Source organism: Triturus cristatus, chromosome 11, assembly GCF_964204655.1.
Source record: "Triturus cristatus chromosome 11, aTriCri1.1, whole genome shotgun sequence".
NCBI lineage: Eukaryota > Metazoa > Chordata > Amphibia > Caudata > Salamandridae > Triturus > Triturus cristatus.
The window spans coordinates 602526201-602545315 of NC_140594.1; positions in this window are offsets into that span (position 1 = coordinate 602526201).

Sequence of the window (19115 nt, forward strand, 5' to 3'; positions counted from 1 at the left end):
CCGTTTTTACACTGTGGTGGGTGCTGCAGCCAGCAGCACCCGCCACAATGTAAAATATAGCCATTGTGACCACAGTGGTGGTGGTCGCATCCTAATCCATACCGTGAGACCGCCCACAAAATGTCGGGCAGTCCCATTCCCCGAAACAATGGCGGACGCGCTGAAGTCCGTCCACCATCTTAATCATCCCCATAGTTGGCTTTAATAGGATAAAGGAGGGACTGAGGAAGGAAGAGTCTAGAAAGTGTTATTTAGTAGATCATAGTAGTAAAATGAGGTGTGGAATGAGTCAAAGGAGGGATAGAGGAGGGAAGAGTACAGAAAGGGTTATTTAGGAGATGATAGTCTTAAAATGAGGTTTGGGAATAGTCAAAGGAGGGATAGAGGAGGGAAAAGTCTAGAAAGTGTTAATTTGGGAGATCATAGCTGCAAAATGAGGTATGGGATGAGTCAAACAAGGGTTAGAGGAGGGAACAGTCTAAAAAGAGTAATTACGGGGAGATGACAGTAACACAATGATGTTTGGGATGAGTCAGAGTGGAGGTAGAGGATATATTGAGAGAGGTATAGGATGAGATCTAGAGTAGTGCATTGAAGAGAGTTGAAGGTCTTTTTTTATTTCTACAGTAGGCGTAAAGTAATAAATATAAAAATGCATAACTACATAGATAGTATACATGTATATGGAAAATAATCAGAAGATATAAAGAGACCTATTACGATGTTGGGTTGAGTTTCCTCCTCCCAACATTATCTCGGTCATTTGACCGACCAACACCCGGTTGGCGGTCCCAACCAACTAATTAGGATGTGTCCGAACACTGTTAAGTTGCATTCCTATATTTTAAAATGGGGGCATGTATTCCGGCCGGAAAGAATGCTCCCATTGTAAAATAGAAGGTGCAGTTCATCCCTCCACCTCGTGGCAGGCACCTCAAAGTGCTTGTCACAAGGTGCAGGGATCAATGGTGCCCCCTCAGCCTCCAACCGGAGGCCGTGCACCCAATAGGGCCCTGCTGGGTGCCCCCAAAGTTAAGTTCCGAAAGCCTTTCTGTGTCGTAAACGCCAATACGGAAAGGCTGCCGAAACATGGCATCGTAATCCCTAGGGCCCCATTCCAACTAGCAGACGGAAGCCTGTCGGAAGCTATTTGGAATGACCGTTCGGAATCCTTTCTGACAGCTTCCATCGTAATGAGGCGGTCAGAAAGGAATCCGACCGGCACATTACGATGCAGTTGGAAAGGATCCGACTGACAGTCAGAGCCTTTTCCGACCACATCGTAATCAGCCCCATAGTTGTATTTTATAAAGTCCCATATGTGCATATATGGAAAAATAGTTAGAAACTCAGAGTTTCAAGTGTTGCCGCACATACAATTAATGTATTTATATTAATATTTTTGGGGAGAAACGTTATGCTTTTTAAAATTTATTTATTCATATTTATTTATTTTTGCTTTTATATTTTCCCAATACTTCAATAGTGAAGCGCTTATAGATACAACTGTTATGATTATATTTAAACATTTTGGCAGATAAAATAAAATAAATAAAATAGTATAAATATATATATATATATATATATATATGTATATATAAAATCATAATTAATAAAAATATTTATTTTACATATGTTTTATTCATTACTATGAAGAAAGATAAATGTATATGTATCTATATATATTATTCTCCCACAGTAGTACATTTCAAAGGTTAAACCATTAATACAATATAAAATAGACATTTAAAAAAAATATTATTGATATATTACTATATTTTATGGTCATATTCATACTATATTAGATACACTGTAATTATATATATATTTTTCCCGCTTCGCCCGCTGGGAGCAGACTTTGCGTTTACTCTCACTTGGCTTTAAAATTACTTCCATCAAGCGAGAGCAAATACAGCTATGTCAGGGGGTAGCAGGAGCCAGCCCTGGAGAATGGCATCCCAGGGCCTTTAATGACTGCAGGAGGTTGGCCGCATGGCCCACCTCACTATTTTTAGTAAGGCCAGACCCCAGAACGGTGGTAGCCCCATGGCAAAAATCAGCCCAGGAGGGGGCCTGTTGCCCCCTCCCAATATATTAAGAGATGGCCGTGCCCCGGGGGTGACATTTCCCGGGGTCAAAAGAGGCAAGTGATGGGAGCAACATGCGCACCCCTCCCCCAAATTTATATAAAAATTACCCCCGGGACCTAACACACCCGGGGGCCCAAATAAGAAACAATCAATGAAACCACACTGGTATTTATTTTCCCCGGGATTCATGGATCCTCCACTAATTAATGACAATTTTAAAAGAAGTTTTTGACCTTCCGCGGGGTCGATCAGGGTATTACTACCCTGCCCCTTCTGGGTTTCTTTTCCATTTTTTTCTTGGGACTCGGGTGAGACCGAGCCCAAGATGGCTGCCACTACTTCCTGGTTGAAGTTGTGGTAGCCAATCAGATCTCATTTTGAGATCTCTGAAATTCCGTGTGTCTATATATTTATAAATCTTTGTTCTTTAATAACTCAAAAACAACTGAACAGATTAAAACCAAATTACAAAAAGGACTCTTTCTGAACCAAATTTTCTGTCATTCTGTTCAGTGGTTCTAGCTGTGGTCGTATTCAAAATTCCTTTGGGAAATTGCATGAAGACAATGGTGCCACTCTTTTTTTCAGCTCCTGCGTGACAAATCACCTCTTTCCAAACAGCAGCTGAAGTTATCGTCGTACTAGTTTGGAAATTTTCATGAAGATTCGTCAACCACGCCAAAGTTATTGGCAAAACAAAAACGCTTTGCCTATGGAAATTAGGTCCTAACTATAACTACCTAACACACGCACACATACACATATATATACATTTATGTTAACGATAACAAAAATATTTACATATATATATAAACACATTTAAAATTCAAATAAAGAATATAATACTTACATACGAATAATACATTAAAAACACTTACTTCTGAAGGAGCCGGGTTCCACGTTCTAGATCTACTCTGGACCCCTGGCTGATGTCTCTTTTTGTCTGCTTGTAAGTGTGGAGGGGAGGAATAATCATTAGCCAAAGATACATTACCATTACAATAGCCCATGTCGCCAAAGATACACAGACTCCAGATCCAAAGTTTAGTAAGTTTATTACAAAGCCAAGAAAAGTTGAACATACAAACACCTCAAGATGAGAGTGTAAAAATACATTGGCACTAATGTAAAATCAAACCTACGGGTGAAGTTAAGGAGGTGCAACATGCACAGGATGACCAATTCCAGAATCAGCACACAGAAAATAACCACCTAACATCAATAGTCCCATTCATTGGAGGTTTGCAGGGAAAAAGGATTAGTCTGCCCCTACATTACCACTTACGTGGCGCATCCCTACTTAGAATTTCCCAGGCAAGTTCTGAAAAGGTGTCAGCACGTGAAGGCTTCCTAAGAAGTACTCTCTCATTGAATGGGTCAAGTAGCATAATGCTACAGAACTCGTTCTAAGATGCTCTCTCCTCTCTAGACATGGCAGAATCCCCCAGACTCTGTCCCTAACCCCAACACAAATGTCGTAGGTCACACCCCTCAACACATCACGAGGTCACCTCATCCAGCTAGACACCTCCTAGTAGGTAATTTTCCATGCAGCAACGGTGCTCCCAGGCTCTCGCTCAATGGCCTTCTCCGGTGAGAAAAAACACCATTCCACATAATCAGCATCACCGTTCAAATGTATCTTCTCCTCCCTAAGCCTAACTTCTAAAACAAAGGCGTTATTCTAACTAACAAGGATGAATTTATCCACCTGCAACAGAAACGTGAGAAAGACAAATTCCACATGCACATGAATTTTACTAGCAACCTTAACATGAGAGCAAACAGAGTGAAATACACGTTAGGTCTAATGAATTTGGTAAACATGAGAAACAACACATAAACTTAAAAGAGCACACGCATATATGGGTCATTAATTCGACATGCTACATAAACATATTATTATCGAAAACGTTCATTAACTATGAATACACTTTTACACGTTGAGATTTCATCTAGTCATGAATAACTACAACATTAATTCTTTGTTATACATGAGAATGTGCCTTATACTTCTATTTACACGTTAATACAGTACACTATCTAATGACCAAATGTCAACACAACAAAGGATTATATGTGGGTGGGAACTACCCATGATTATAATGTGCCCCTACAAATGAAAGAACAACCGCGCTCTAACAACCACCCTCTGATGACTAATGTCATCATAATCATTTTCATCTCCCTGTAGAAAGAACCAACCTGCATAGAAATTGCAGCCAGTCTTCCCTGTCTAAACTTCTCTAAATTCTTGTGATTCTGAAAATGACTGACCTGACGTCTCTCCATTCTCCTCTCCCATTGCCTAGGATAATTCTCAATCTGTCTTGACCCATGCCACTTGTAAGCTCTTATTGCCTCCAACAAAAGGATGACACAAATCACAACTATTATGATCGGCTTCAAGATATAACCAAGACATCCTTTCCCAAGATCTGCAAACTGACTTCCAATCCTTCCAAATCCTTTACCAACTTTATCCCAAATCTCCCATGTCGCTAAATCATGTATCGCATGGTGTATTTCAGTGATGTTACTTATATTCTTCCTCAGATACTTACTATGGCCTGGGATATAAGTACAGCACTGAACCCTCAATATTTTACAGACTCTGCCTTCTTTTGCTAACAATACATCTAAAGCAAGATGGTTTTGCATCACCATAGCTTTTATCGAGACCATCTCTCCATCTACGAGCAACAAAGACTGAGATGTGTTTTCTGACAACTTATCCACAATAGTTGATAACCTTCCAATCTTTACACCATTCAAAACCACTCCCAAACTTGGTATCATTGCTCCAAACACATCTCCTACGATCTCTCCTGCATTTGTACCAAGCCTCTCTCTATGGGATGGCTTCCCTTCCAAAGGTCCCAAATCCTTCACATAGTATTTTAGGAAAAACAGCAGCTACATAACATGTGCAATACTAATTTAGTGGCAGTCGAACATACACATTTCTCCCACACACAAAGTACACATTTGGCACCACTTGTACCGCATCCTGTAATAACTTGTTTGCAGTGGCTTCAATTGGGAAAATATGTTCACACACACTCTGTCCCACACACATCTTGTCATAGTATGTCTGCACTTGTCTGATGCAAAGCTTCACTCGCTGCTGTAATTCTAAAGCTATTGGACCATAACTTCCCTCAGCCTTGTGCGATAACTCCGATTTGGTTGATTAAAATTTTCCCTATCTATTGTTAAGGTGACTTCTAAAAGCCTATGTCTATCCTCTACTTGATCCAAAAGTTCTTTTTCTATGTCAGTCAACATGCAGGTCAAATTATGTCTATGAGCATAAGCAGTGTCTAATGTAACAGTAGGTATAAAATACTTTCCCATTCTCTCCTCTTGCTTGTAATAATCATACTTACCACTTCAGGCGCCTGTAAACTGGAACTTCTGAAAGCACCACATCATAATTCAAGAAATAGTACTCGTAATGTCCTTTGCCATAAAACATGCTAAGTAATAAGCAGCAAGTAATACCATATGTCAGAGGCAAATGGTGGTACCTAATGCCCTCCCCGATAGACGCAGGTAATTGCATCTCTCACATCCATCTTATTTACATACACATAGAACAACTTCGCCTAAGCATTCAATGTATAATCACCTATATACAAATCTACATGCAACAAGCGACTAGTTTGATCAATCATAGCACTGTCAACTCCTAATGTACCCTCTTTTGTACTAGAAGTGGTAGGTGTGAATGTCCCTTGTACTCTCATCCTATCAGATTCTACTTCATGTGAACCTATAATGGACATAGTAATGACTACTGTTACTACTATGAGTACTCCTACTATAAATGTACCTATTATGCACTTTGTTCTACGGTTCAAAATTCCAGACTCCATCTTCAATTTAGTTCAGATTGTGGCTGTATGAGGATCAATGCAAAGTCTCTTTCTCCACCTCTCACTTTTGCACAACAAAGTTCATACACAGTTCCTTGAAATCATAGATAGATCACAGTTCACAATACAGTTATTTACACAGTTCTAAGACTTCCCTAGCCCTCTGCTTCTTCTATGGAAATGTCCCTAATTTTATTCTTCTTCCACTCAGGTCTAGGTAATCTTCTTCAAGCAACAACTTTTTATTTACAGTTCACAGTTCACTTTACATCCCTTATGCGATCAGAGCCAATTTCCTCAATGACACGCTGTAAAAGTTCCATACGAAATGCTGCAATCTCCTGAGGTGGTGGCTGATACCCAAACATCGGAAACGAAAGATCTTCTAGGATCAGGCTTAATAAGCCACTCAGTCTTGGAGGATCTGGCACAGTCAATGTCAAAACTCCATTAGCTTCCACTCCAGGGGCCAATAGGTTGATTTCAATTATCAACACTGATGTTTCGCGCCTTCCTCGTCCGGACCTCAGTCTCCTGGACCTCACTGTTCCAGGCATCTGTAATCAGATAAGTCCACTCCGGGGCAGCATATCTCTGGCACAGTACTCTCACTCTCCTCTACCTTCTGCAGCTCCCTTGTGCTTGTTTTCTGTCACTTTTTTCTGATTCAGACGTTTCAGATACAGGAGCAAGATCTCTTTCAGGTGCAAGTCTCGAGTTCTCCCTTGTTTGTCTCACAGGCCATGATTCTCTTGCCACCTCAGCCCTCCTCCCCAGCACTCGATCACTTCCCACACCGGTCTCCTCAGCTGAGCCTGACTCTATACCACTAGCAATGTTACCATCTCCCTCAGAGTCTGTACCTGGGCTTTGTGTGGCTAGACCCCCCTCAACTCAACCTGGTGAGTAACCAGCCTCTCCAGGAACCCCCACAGCTTGGCTTGCCCTCTCCAGCGGCCTGGCAACCACAGCTGGATTGTCTTCAGAAAGAGGAGCTGTTTCTACAGAGGGTCCTGATACTCTGCAGGTATGGGAGGCATGAATCCAGTTCGGCAGGCCTCCCCACTTCACAGCAGTGTTTGTCACCAAGATCACCTAGTACGTACCATGCCAACGTGCATAAAGACAATTCTTCCTCATGTTTTCGGACTAAGACCCAGTCCCCTAGAGCCAGATCATGGCAGAGGTTGGTGCAGTCGCAGCTTCAACCTATTGAGACTCAGAACGGATCATGTCAGACAATGCTTTACAATAATTAAGGATCAAATCATCAGTGATGTTTATCAAGTCTGTAGATGGCACCCATCAATATTTTATTTTTTTGATAAGCAAAATTGTATTTTTGCAAAAGAACACACATAAATGCACATACAACCGTCCCATCAATATTTTTAGTGTGGAAATAGTCTGGTTCTCCTTTCTGGAATGCTATGCAAACTCATCAGCACCAAGGGTAACGCATTAGGCCAGTTCAGAGATGTCGAAGAACACACTTTCGCCATTCTCATTTTTAGAGTCCCATTATCCTGCTCCACAATGCCTGACGCCTCCGGTCTGTAACTACAGTGCAATCTCTGAACAACTTGTAAGGCAGTACATAACAGCTTCATGATCTTGCTGTGGAAGTGTGTTCCTCTATCCGACTCCAATGAAGTTGAAAATCCGAACCGCGGAATCAACTCCCCTAAGTAACAACTTTGCTTCTGTGAGGCTATCACACCTTCTAGTCGGATATGCTTCCACCCACCGTGAAAAGACTCACACTACAACCAGGATGTACCTCAGACAATTGCACCTAGGCATCTCAATGAAGTCAAGTTGAATTCTGTTGAAAGTACCCCCGACTTCCCAATGTGACTCAAAACAACCACAATTTTCTTTCCAGCATTCATCTGTTGCCATGTAGCACAACTAAGACACATGCTTCAGAAAACCCACAAGGCCTTGGTTTAACTACGTTTGTCGGAACATTTGTACCATTGCATCTCTCCCAATGTGAACTGCTCCATGAATCTGTCTTGCCATAGGGCTCAGTAAAAAATCCAGCAACACTGCTCTACCATCTGTTAAGACCCAAATGCCATAATCTCTCTTCTCACAACCTGCTTTAATCCAACCAGCTTCCTCTTGGTCTGACACTCCTTGCAGACACCCAACCTCATCCCAGGTATCTGCTATGGCTAGCATCATGCTGATCTCAGTTCTTTCTGTGCTCTTTCCTGAGTAATCCCCATTCAAAATACAAGCATGAAGAGCACAAAAGCATGCAACTTAGTCAGCGTATCTATTTCCCACGGTGACAAAACCCTCCCACTTCCCATGGGCAGCGCACTTCACAATGTCCAATTCCTTTTGGTCGCTGTAAGGCTTCCAACAGTCGTCTCACATACTCCTCATTTCTGATAGGAGATCCTGATGACGTTAAAAACCCCCTCTGTGACCATAGCTGTCTGAAGTCATGAACCACACCAAATCTGTACTGGCTATCGGTATAGATGGGGACTCAGATTTGATCAGAAACAAGACATGCACGTGTCAAGGCAATTATTTCTGCTACTTGTGCGGAGCATACTCCCTGTGAACAAGCAGCTTCCATGACTCCAGAAATTGTACAGGCAGCAAAGGCTGCTCTCAAGTAACCCTCATTGTCTCTTAAGCATGAACCGTCAACAAAATCTGATCTGATCTGATTCCGGTACAGGTTTATCAACAATGTCGGGTCTCGGTTTCATACAGAGTTCAGTCACATACAGACAGTCATGGTCCTCACAAACTTCTCCTTCAACATTTGAAACAGGCATCAAAGTAGCAGGATTTAACACAGAACATCTTTTCAACGTTACACTCTCAAAGGCCAGTACAATCTGCTCATATCGTGTGAGCATGTTGTTCATCAAGTGCTGTGGTTTGGTTCTCGTCATCAGGAGCTCAACTGAGTGTGGAACGTAAACAGTAAGATGATGACCCATCACAATACTCTCACATCTTTCAATGCTGACACCAGTTGCAGCAACGGATCTGAGACATCCGAACAAGGCTGAAGCTAAGGGATCTAATGTAGCAGAGAAGTAGGCTACTGGTCTACAGACACCCCTATGTGTCTGGGTGAGTACAGATAGTGCACAACCTTCTCTCTCACAGCAAAATAGTGAAAACACTTTGTTGTAATCAGGCATTCTTAGACCCGAAGCACAGCACAGGCTTTCTCTCAGCTTCAAGAAGGCGATCAAACAGTTATTATCCCATGGTACCCGATCACTCACATCCTTGTGCGTTAATCTTTGTAAGGGCCTCACCTTTAGTGAAAAGTTGGGAATCCACTGTCAGCAGTAGCCAACTATTCCCAAAAACATCCTGACTTCTTTTTGCCTGATCGCCTCACTGCAGTCTGGTGACTCCTTTCTCTTGCCTTTCTCAATGGCCCAAATACTGGACCTCCGGTAAGCAGTGCTGAAGTTTGCTCGGGGACACCTTGAGTCCATTTTCTGCCATGTGGTTTAACAGAGCAATGTTATCAACCCTACAAGCTTCCTCAGTCTCTGAAGCAATCAGGAGGTCATCAATATACTGCACGAGTACAGAACTGTGGGGCAGGACTAAACTGTCAAGGTTCTTCTTCAAGATCTGATTAAAGATAGATAGACTCTCAGTATACCTTTGTGGAATACGACACCATGTTAACACACAGTCCTCCAGCTGGAAAGCGAATAGAAATTGGCTTTCCTCGTGTAAGGGTATCAAAAAGAATGCTTGACACAGGTCAATCACAGTAAACTATTCTGCTTCACATGGGATTTGAAATAGGATCACAGATGGATTCCGTACCACAGGACTACATGGAATCACAATTGCATTGACCTTTCTCAGGCCCTGGACAATGCGGTACTTGCCGCTTGGATTCTGCAACCTCATTATAGGTGAATTGCATGGACTTCCTATGATTTCATTCAGTATGCCTTGCGCGATCATGGACTCAATTACAGGTGTAATTTGCGCCACCGTTTCCGGGGTCAGGTTGTACTGAGGAGTTCTTGGAAATGCGCATTTGGCTTAATCTGTATCCAAACTGGCTCAACCCCTCGAATCAGTCCTATCTTTTCTTTTGTCAAGTTCCACACCACGGGAAAGTGTCTCTCTGATCACAGGGCATGTCATCCACTGTTAGCATTGGAAACATGGCTACACAGTGATTCTGATTTGCCAATTTGATTGCAATGTCATCATAATTAGTCTGCAATTCTACTCCCTTTGTCGTGCAATAGATGGTACAATTCAATTTACACAGAAGGTCATGTCCCAACAAACAGACTGGACTCGAATCGCACACCACAAACTGGTGTCGATCCTGAAAGGTTCCTATTCTCATTGGTATCTCATCTGTCAATGGATTTGTCATTCTCCTATTGGCAACTCCTACAACTTGGATTGATTGTCCCAAGAGGGATAGGTTTGGAACTATTGCAGATCTCACACTAGAGTGGGTAGCACCAGTATCATCCAAGAATGTATTGGGATGACCGTCAACATCTGCCTCCACATACGGTCCACTCTGGTCTACCTCCAAGACTGCTCCAAAGAGTACAGTCTTCCTCCCCCCTCAGGCACCGTCATTGTAGCATATCCGGATCAAACCCATCTAAAGTCTCGATAAAGGGCATTTAATGGTACATTCGTTTACCCTGTGAAATTCTCAGAGGTTGGGGTACTTGCACTAGCTGATTTGGACTCCCCCCCCCCATTGATGGGTCTTGGTCTCGTCACGGTGTTTATAACATCAGTCACTTGCATAATGTCTTCATCCTGGAGCTGATTTGCTGGATTTGCTCGACACTCGCGCTTTCAATGCCTGATCTTGTGACAATAATGACAAGCAGTGGTTTTCTTTAGAGTACTAATGTCTACTTCTGACTTGGGATCTGTTCCTCTCCCTTTTCCCTGTCCCTTGCGAGTTGACACATTTTGGGTCCCTCCTTGACCATTTCCCCGATTATGACCCAAAGTTCCTCTGTTTGTCTGTGCCTGCTTCACCCAATTTGCATTCCTCATCTGGACCAACATTAGCTTGTCCTTCATTTTCCTATGCTTGGAATACCCCATCACTACAATATCTAGCATATTGTAGGATTTCATCCACAGACCTGTTTTGCCAGCAGATTAAATGCTGTTGAATCATAAAGCTAAAGTCTGGCCTCAGTCCCAACACGAATTCGGAAACAAACTGTCCCATATCCTTAAGGTCTAGAGTATCTAACCCACTGTACAGCTTGAAGGCTTGTAAAAGCCTCTCATAGTAGGCATGTACTGATTCTTTAGGCTCTTGGGTGGTTCGATCTATCTTAACCCAATCGATATCTTGTGGAGCAATCTTAGACTGTAACCATGTGATTACCTGCTCAAACATTTTAATGCTTAAAGGTGAAGGACCATGCATTATGGGATCTCTATCCGGTTCAGTAGAAGGCCAATCAATAGCGATTTTACAAGCAGACCATAAATTACTAGGAACCACAATATCAAACAGTGTGTTCAAATCAATCTACAACACCTATAAAATCTTTACAAAGCGATCAATGTGCTTGTACCATTCAGCAGGTTTCTCCCTCAGCCGAGGAAAGTCATTTGTAAATGCTGCCAAATTACCCCTGCTCCAAGGTACATGCACATACTCTCTGCTCGGTACCTCTTACAATGGGTAAGCCTCTACTCCTTTTATCCCTCCTCCAGGAGGCGGCGTTTCTTCTATCCCTTTCCTAACACTTTTTTTCTTCAACTATCTTTCCTCCCACTTGTCAGGCATGCTCCATGCGCGTATCCCTATGACCAATTCCCGAATGGGTGTTTTCAAACCTGTGACCCTTTTCTCTTCTAGTTCCTGATCACAGTAAGTTAGCCTGTGACTTCCCTGTAACATTTTCATTTTAGAAAAAATCCACATTGCATTTCTGAGCCAACTATGTCAGTTTCTCATGTGCTTGCCTTGCCTTACGAGTAACACCCTTCTCCACAAACAACAACTCATCTTGCTTGTAAAGTTCTATCCTCTCCTAAGGCAAGCTCCCATTGATTATCTTGTCCACTTCTGCTTTCAATTTCACTACGTCTAGCAATTTTGCCTTTACTGCCGCTTTGATAGTTCCCTGACTCGACACACTACTCTGACCTTCTCTTTCACTACTCTGATTCCTCTGTCGGGTTTCTGATGCTGTGCTTTGCAAGACATGTTGATCTCCAGAGGCTCCCTGATTGGTACCTACCTCTGGTGTCTTTTCTATGGGTCCTCTAACTGGAGCTTCCCACATCCTCAAATCTGAATTAGAATTTTCCAGTGACACTGATCGTATTTTACTAGACCCAACACACACCCTTGAAGGATCTGCGGTTTCTGGCAATGGGGTACTAGTTTCGACGGGCACCAAAAATTGACTATTTCCATTCATCGTCACATTTCCCCATGGGTTGACCCTTTCTCCCAGTCCTGACTGTTGCTGACTTCTGTTTTCATACACAGAGACTATAGGTCCAATGATGACCGGTACCGTAAGAGCTTCTGGTAACCGTATAGCAACGTTGACCTAACTTGACTCTGCACCTCCAAATGCTGGTAGCCTTGTACCTTCTGCCCCGGTTGAGCTCTTTCCCACTACTCCTGCACTAGGGCCTGTCTGTGGCATTACCATTCTTTCCATATTCGCTGCATTTGAAAATTCTTGTCCTCTTTTTTCTGAATGTGGATTGTATGGTGGGGGACGCTCTGCTAATAGTCTGACTAACAAGCTGTCATCAGTGTCACTCCCATAATCCCCATCTCTACTCCTGTTTCGAGCGTCTCCTTCTTTCACTAATAGTGGGTACAATCTCTCTCCCTCAATGGTGTACACTCTCCACCTCTTCAACTGTGCATTTCATCGCACATCCTGATATGCTTTGATTGCTTTTTTCATCCTTCCCTGACATTGTTCCCTGTTCTTTGCTGAGCTGCTCACATCCAAGCATCTAATGCCTCAAACTGTGTTGGACTAGGTGGAGGCCGTAATGAATACATCACTCCTCTCAACTGGTACAATACCTCCAATCAAAATGAACCATAACGTGGAAAAGCTAAATATCCTTCTTTTTCAGAAATCTTGTGCCAATTTTGAAGCCAAACTATAGAATGGAGACCTACGTTTGTTGTCACATAATGTGCTAGAGTATCCTTGGGTGGTGCTTCCTCACCCACTTGAATTACCACTCTCCTATCTTCTGTACAAAGATCTTGTAATACCTTAAAGCATTGCATGATTGAATCAAATTTTCCTTTCAACTGACAAGATTTCCTCACTTCAATTACCTGACAACCGCCAGCCAATCCCAGCACAGCATTACACCAACTGACCTATCGCAGTGCAGCACACTCTGACATCACTTTTTCCGGTTTATAGCAGTTCACCCTCCTTCACAATCTCACCGTACGCATTCACTCTTGCAATCATAGAAACAAGTAATTGTCTGCCTCTCTAAAAGATCAATAGAATTCAATCACTCAAGAACATTCACACACAGCAACCCTCGACCGGCACTGGTCTCTTGAATCGATATATTCCACCCCTGCACATGAGGCTTTCCACACGATTCTAACAAATCCACTCAGACAAAGTTCCCTGTCTCAGGTGGGTTGTCGATAGCACTCCACGACTTCCCAAAAACACAATGGTCAGATAATTACAACAAATAGGTGTTTTCTACACCACAAATATATCCTGGGATATTAGGTTACTCTTGAGCCCGTTAACCAAAACACAACAAAACTCTTGAACCGAGTCCGGTTCACAAACCACATTCACTCGACTCTCATTCCAACTCCGCAAGACATCGCTCAATCAACACTCTCCGCAACCTAATACCGAAGCATCCATTCACCGCTGTTCTTGGTGCACCGTCAATCTCCTTTGGTTTCTCCTAAAGTTCTCTGTTCTCGATCATTGGGCTCTCTTTGGGGCTCTATGGGTCAAAATCTTTTTTTGAGTTTTCTGGATTCTCCTCTCAATTCAAGAGACAACCATCCTACACTGCTACCAACTGAAACAGCCGGGTTCCACGTTCTAGATTTACTCTGGAATCCCTGGCCAATGTCTCTTTTTGTCTGCTTGTAAGTGTGAAGGGAAGGAAAAATCACTAGCCAATTATACATTACCATTACAATTGCCCATGTCGCCAAAGGGACACAGACTCCAGATCAAAGGTTTAGTACGTTTATTACAAAGCCAAAAAAATTGGACATACAAACACCTCAAGACGAGGGTGGAAAAATAAATTGGCACTAATACACAACCAAACCAACGAGTGAAGTTAAGGCGGTGCAACATGCACAGGATAACCAGTTCCAGAATCAGCACACAGACAATAACCGCCTGACGTCAATAGTCCCCTTCATTGGAGGTTCATAGGTAAAAAGCATCAGTCTGTCCCTATACTACCACTTACGTGACATCCCTAATTAGCATTTCCCAGGCAAGTTCTGAAAAGGTGTCAGCAAGTGAAGGCTTCCTAGGAAGTACTCTCACGCTGAAAGGGTCAAGTAGCATAATGCTACAGAGCTCGTTTTAAGATGCTCTCTCCTCTCTAGGCATGGCAGAAGTTCCAGGACTCTGTCCCTAACCCCAACCCAAATGTCGTAGGTCACACCCCCGAAGACATCACAAGGTCACCACATCCAGCTAGACACCTCCTCATAGGTAGCTTTCCATGCAGTAACGGTGCTCCCTGGCTCTCGCTCGATGACCTTGATTCCCAGGCTTTCTCCAGTGAGAAAGAACACCATCCCACATACTTCTCCTCCCTAAGCCAAACTCCTAAAACAAAGGCATTATTCTAACCAACAAGGATGAATTTCTCCACCTGCCACAAAAACGTGAGAAAGACAAATTCCACATGCACATGAATTTTACTAGCAACCTTAACATAAGAGCGAACAGGGAGAAATACACATTAGGCCTACTGAATTTGGTCAACATTAGAAACAGCATATAAACTTAAAAGAGCACATGAATATATGGGTCATTAATTCGACACGCTACATAAAGACATGAGTATCGAAAATTTTCATTATCTATGAATGCAATTTTACACGTTGAGATTTCATCTAGAAACAAATAACTACAACATTAATTCTTCGTTTTACATGAGAATGTGCCTTATATGTCTCTTTACATGTTATTACTGTACACAATCTAATGACCAAATGTCAACACAACAAAGGATTATATGTGGGCGCTAACTACCCATGATTATAATGCGCTCCTACAAATGAAAGATCAATCGCCCTCTAATACTTCTATACAACAATATTTAAATTTTAGATATTTAAAACTTCAATTTTAATGTATAAAATAGTAAAACAATATATTTATCAACAATATTACATACCTTGATGTAATGATACTGTTGATATGCTGACTTCGATATTTAGTGCTCTTGACAATGACTTCGCTATTTAGGGGTGTTGGACTTGGCCCTTTCTGCAGGTTCATCCCTGAACTTTTGGCCTTCCTCCTAGCCTTTTTCTGACATGGTGATTGTGGTTTTAGGACTCTGGGCACTTTAGCACTGCTGTCCAGTATAAAGTGCATGTGCTCTCTATGGTAAACATGGTAAGATTGGCCTACACCTGTTTGGCATATTTAATTTACTTGTCAGTCTCTTGTAAAGTGGTATCTCAGATACCCAGAGCCAGTAAATTAAAGTCAACTGATGGGCTTGCAGCGCTGATTGCACCACCCATCAAAGTAGCCTTTCAAACTTGTCTCAGGCCCCTGCCGTTGCAGGGCCTGTGCATGCAGTGTTACTGCCGCTGTGACGTGACACTTAAAGTGTGTGCCACATGTGTGACCCCCCTTTTACTGCATGTCAGTCACCCCTAAGGTAGGCTCTAGCTAGACCTATGGGCAGGGTGCATTGTAGGTAAAAGGTAGGACATGTACCTTAGGTGTGTGACATGTCCTGGTAGTGACAAACAGCCATTTTGGTTTCTCACTGCTGTGAGGCTGCCCTCTCATAGGAATGCATTGGGGATTCCCTGATAAGTGTTTCACTGGTAATTCCTGATATGAGAGGAGCAGTGTGGTCAGGTTTGGTATGTTTGGAATAGTAATGATAAATGCTGCGCAATGGTGTGTGCAGATTTATTATCCCTATTTTAGAAAAGCCACTTTTAGAAGTTGGCATTTCTGTGTACTATGTGTCTGCCTGCCTGATGTGTATTGCAAGTCTGGCTCTGGAGTGACGGGGGCTGGTGAGGTGTGTGGCTCCAGGGAGGACAGGGTGAGTCAGCACTAGGCTGAATAGGAGATCTGCATTTGGAGTAGTGGGAGGAGTAGTCCCCTGACCCTGGAATAGGTCTGTGCCTGCCTAGGTAAGTGCTGGCTCTGCCCCCTTGTGGTGTGCACGAGGAACGAGCCCCATCTGACAAAGGAGGGTGGAAGCCTGGTAAACAGAGTGCTTTAACTCCCCCCCAGAACCAGTTAAGGCTGGTCCCCCAAGCACTGTGCCAGGACAGAATAAATGGAAAATTAGTATAAGTATTGAGGCCGTGACCCCATGAAAGGGTGCTTCCCTGTACTGCTTTGGGGTGCTTGCTGCTTGCTGGGCCCCAGGAGGAACCGCCACGAGGGACTGCCTCCCTTCTGGAGGGCCCTGTGAGCAGGCCTGCCTGGGCGCAGCCTTTTTCCTGAAACCTTTGGGGGCTTAGCGCCTCGTGAGCGCTATATCTTTATTCCAGGAGGAGTGCTTACGGCCTGTAGTGCTGAGGATTCCCCGCTGCTCCAGAGGTGAAGTGGGAGCCTACCCCGCTGTTTTTTTGTTTTTAAACAAACTTTATTAGGTTTGTAAATCAAGACATTAGCAACTTGTCGAATCCTAGGTCTAGCATTTCCCCCCCATTATGCCTTACAATCATACAATGCTAGATTCTTTAATGTAGTCCCATGATACATTTCAATACAACATCGCAGAATAGTAGACAGGACAATCAAAGAAAGTCTTTCTTATCTCTGAAGAAAAGGTAGATGTGGGTCAAGGGGAATAAGCTCTAGTGCTTAATAGTGCCCTTAAAATATTTCTGCATCACTAGTCCTAATAAATCTAAACTAATACACTCCCAAACTTCCCTCCCCCCAGGCATGTCACTTCCAATGTTATGCTGTACTATCAACAAACATAGCTTTACTTAGTTGGTGGAATTCATTAGTCAATCAATGCGGTTGTGTGTAGGTTGCCATTCCAGGCTCGCTTATCGTGAATGTATCTAATGTGGTCTTATGATTACAGCTATGTGCTGTTAAGGGTCTACTCTGTTTCCGGTGCTCCTGGTTCAGTGTCGTCCTCACTTTCTGTGTCCGGGTATTTCAATAAGCCCACCAAATGCTCACATGCCCTAGCCGCCTCCAGGAGCCTACCCCGCTGTTGTGTGCCCTGCAGTGTGGTGCTGCATTCAGAGGGAACCCCGGGTGGGGATTCCCCATGCTTCCAGGTAGAGCGAGAACCTACCCCGCATTGTGCGCTTCCCTGAATGGGAGCCTACCCCATATTGTGCGCACTTCTGAGAGAGGAGGCCGGCAGGAGCCTACCCCACATTTGCACTCACTGAGGAGCGATCGAGGCCGCCCGTTGCTGCAGCATTATGGAGAAGAGCCTCCAGTGAGAAAGCCAGAAGTCAGGAAGAGCCTGACCCTAGGCGGGACCAGCGGGAGCAGCCAATCTCCCACACTTCAGCCGGAAGTCAGGCGAGCTTGTACCTGCTTGTAGGCAGGGCTCCCGTGGGCGAGGAGAGCTCCACGTGTGCCTGATTGTGTAGTGGGGAATGGAGCCTCACAGGCTCCCAGCTGAAGTCTGGGGCAGGTCCCAGGGGCACAGAGAAAAGAGCGGAGAAGCCGCAGGACGACGCGACATGCACCCGCCCCAATCCCCAGAGGGGCTCGGGGAAAAAGGAAATCCAGGTGAGTAGGGCTGGAATTGCGCATTTTTGGTGCCGTCTGAGTGGCACCAGGAGAGTCCCGGTAAAGGAGACTCTCACAGCATTGGGGACAATTTGGTTCCCTGGGCCCTGGTGAGTGGGGGCCTGAAGGGGAGCATTGTTGGTGCTGAGTGAAGTGCACCGGGAGGAGCCCATTGAATGGGGCTCTCTAAGGCACTGTTAGTGTCAGTGCTTATTGTTCTTCCCTGCTGCACTGCGAGAGCACAGGCAGCTGCACCGAGGGGGTCACTTTTGTTTTGCCGATAAGGAAGGGGTGAAATGCACCCCTTGGCCTTCAGTGGAGCCCTGACATTTTGGACAGAGGGCATTTGAGCCCCAAAGAAAGGCCAGTTGACCTGGGGTCATTTTAATGGTGAGGCCTAATGTGATTGCGTAATATGGTTGTGCTGAAGGTGAGGTATGCACCTGGGGAGTGTTACTATGGTGCACTCCTAAATATGATTTATGCATAATGTGTTTATGCCTAATGTGATGCAGACATAATGCGTTTATGTTGCTAGTGATGATGCTTAGTACAGTATTTTTCCAGTAGTTACTGGTTGTGTTATATTTGCTACTTGTGTTTTCTAAAAGGTTCTGACAGTGGCACAATTGGCCCTGTCGTGTATATAATCCCCTGTAAGTGTATATGTGTGGTTATGATCTAATGTGTTTTTGATAATATATAGGCTATTGTTATATAACCTTGTGTGGAGTTTCTTTTGTGGTGTGCCTAGTGTGTCGCTGGTGTGTGTGTGTGTTGCACAAACAATTTACACGTTTCCTCTGGGATAAGCCTGACTGCTCATGCCAAGCTACCAAGGGGGTGAGCAGGGGTTATCTTCACCGTGTAACTCCCTTGCCCTGACTAGAGTGGTGGTTTCTGCCTGGCTTAGGCACATGCCCTAGCCAACCAGAAATCCCATTTCTAACAAGGGCACACTGTTTAGAATGTGGCTTCTTCTAGCCATCAACAACTGAACACTTTATCTACTCGCCATCAACTGCTGACACCATCTGTGGCGCCTTCTTGGCATGGTAGAGTCTAGGCTTTAAAAGGCAAATGCCCTTCCTAAGGTTTGTAATGACTTGTTACAACATCTTTTTTATTGCATATGCTTCTTGGGAGCAAGCATAGGTGAGTATTTGGCTACAGCA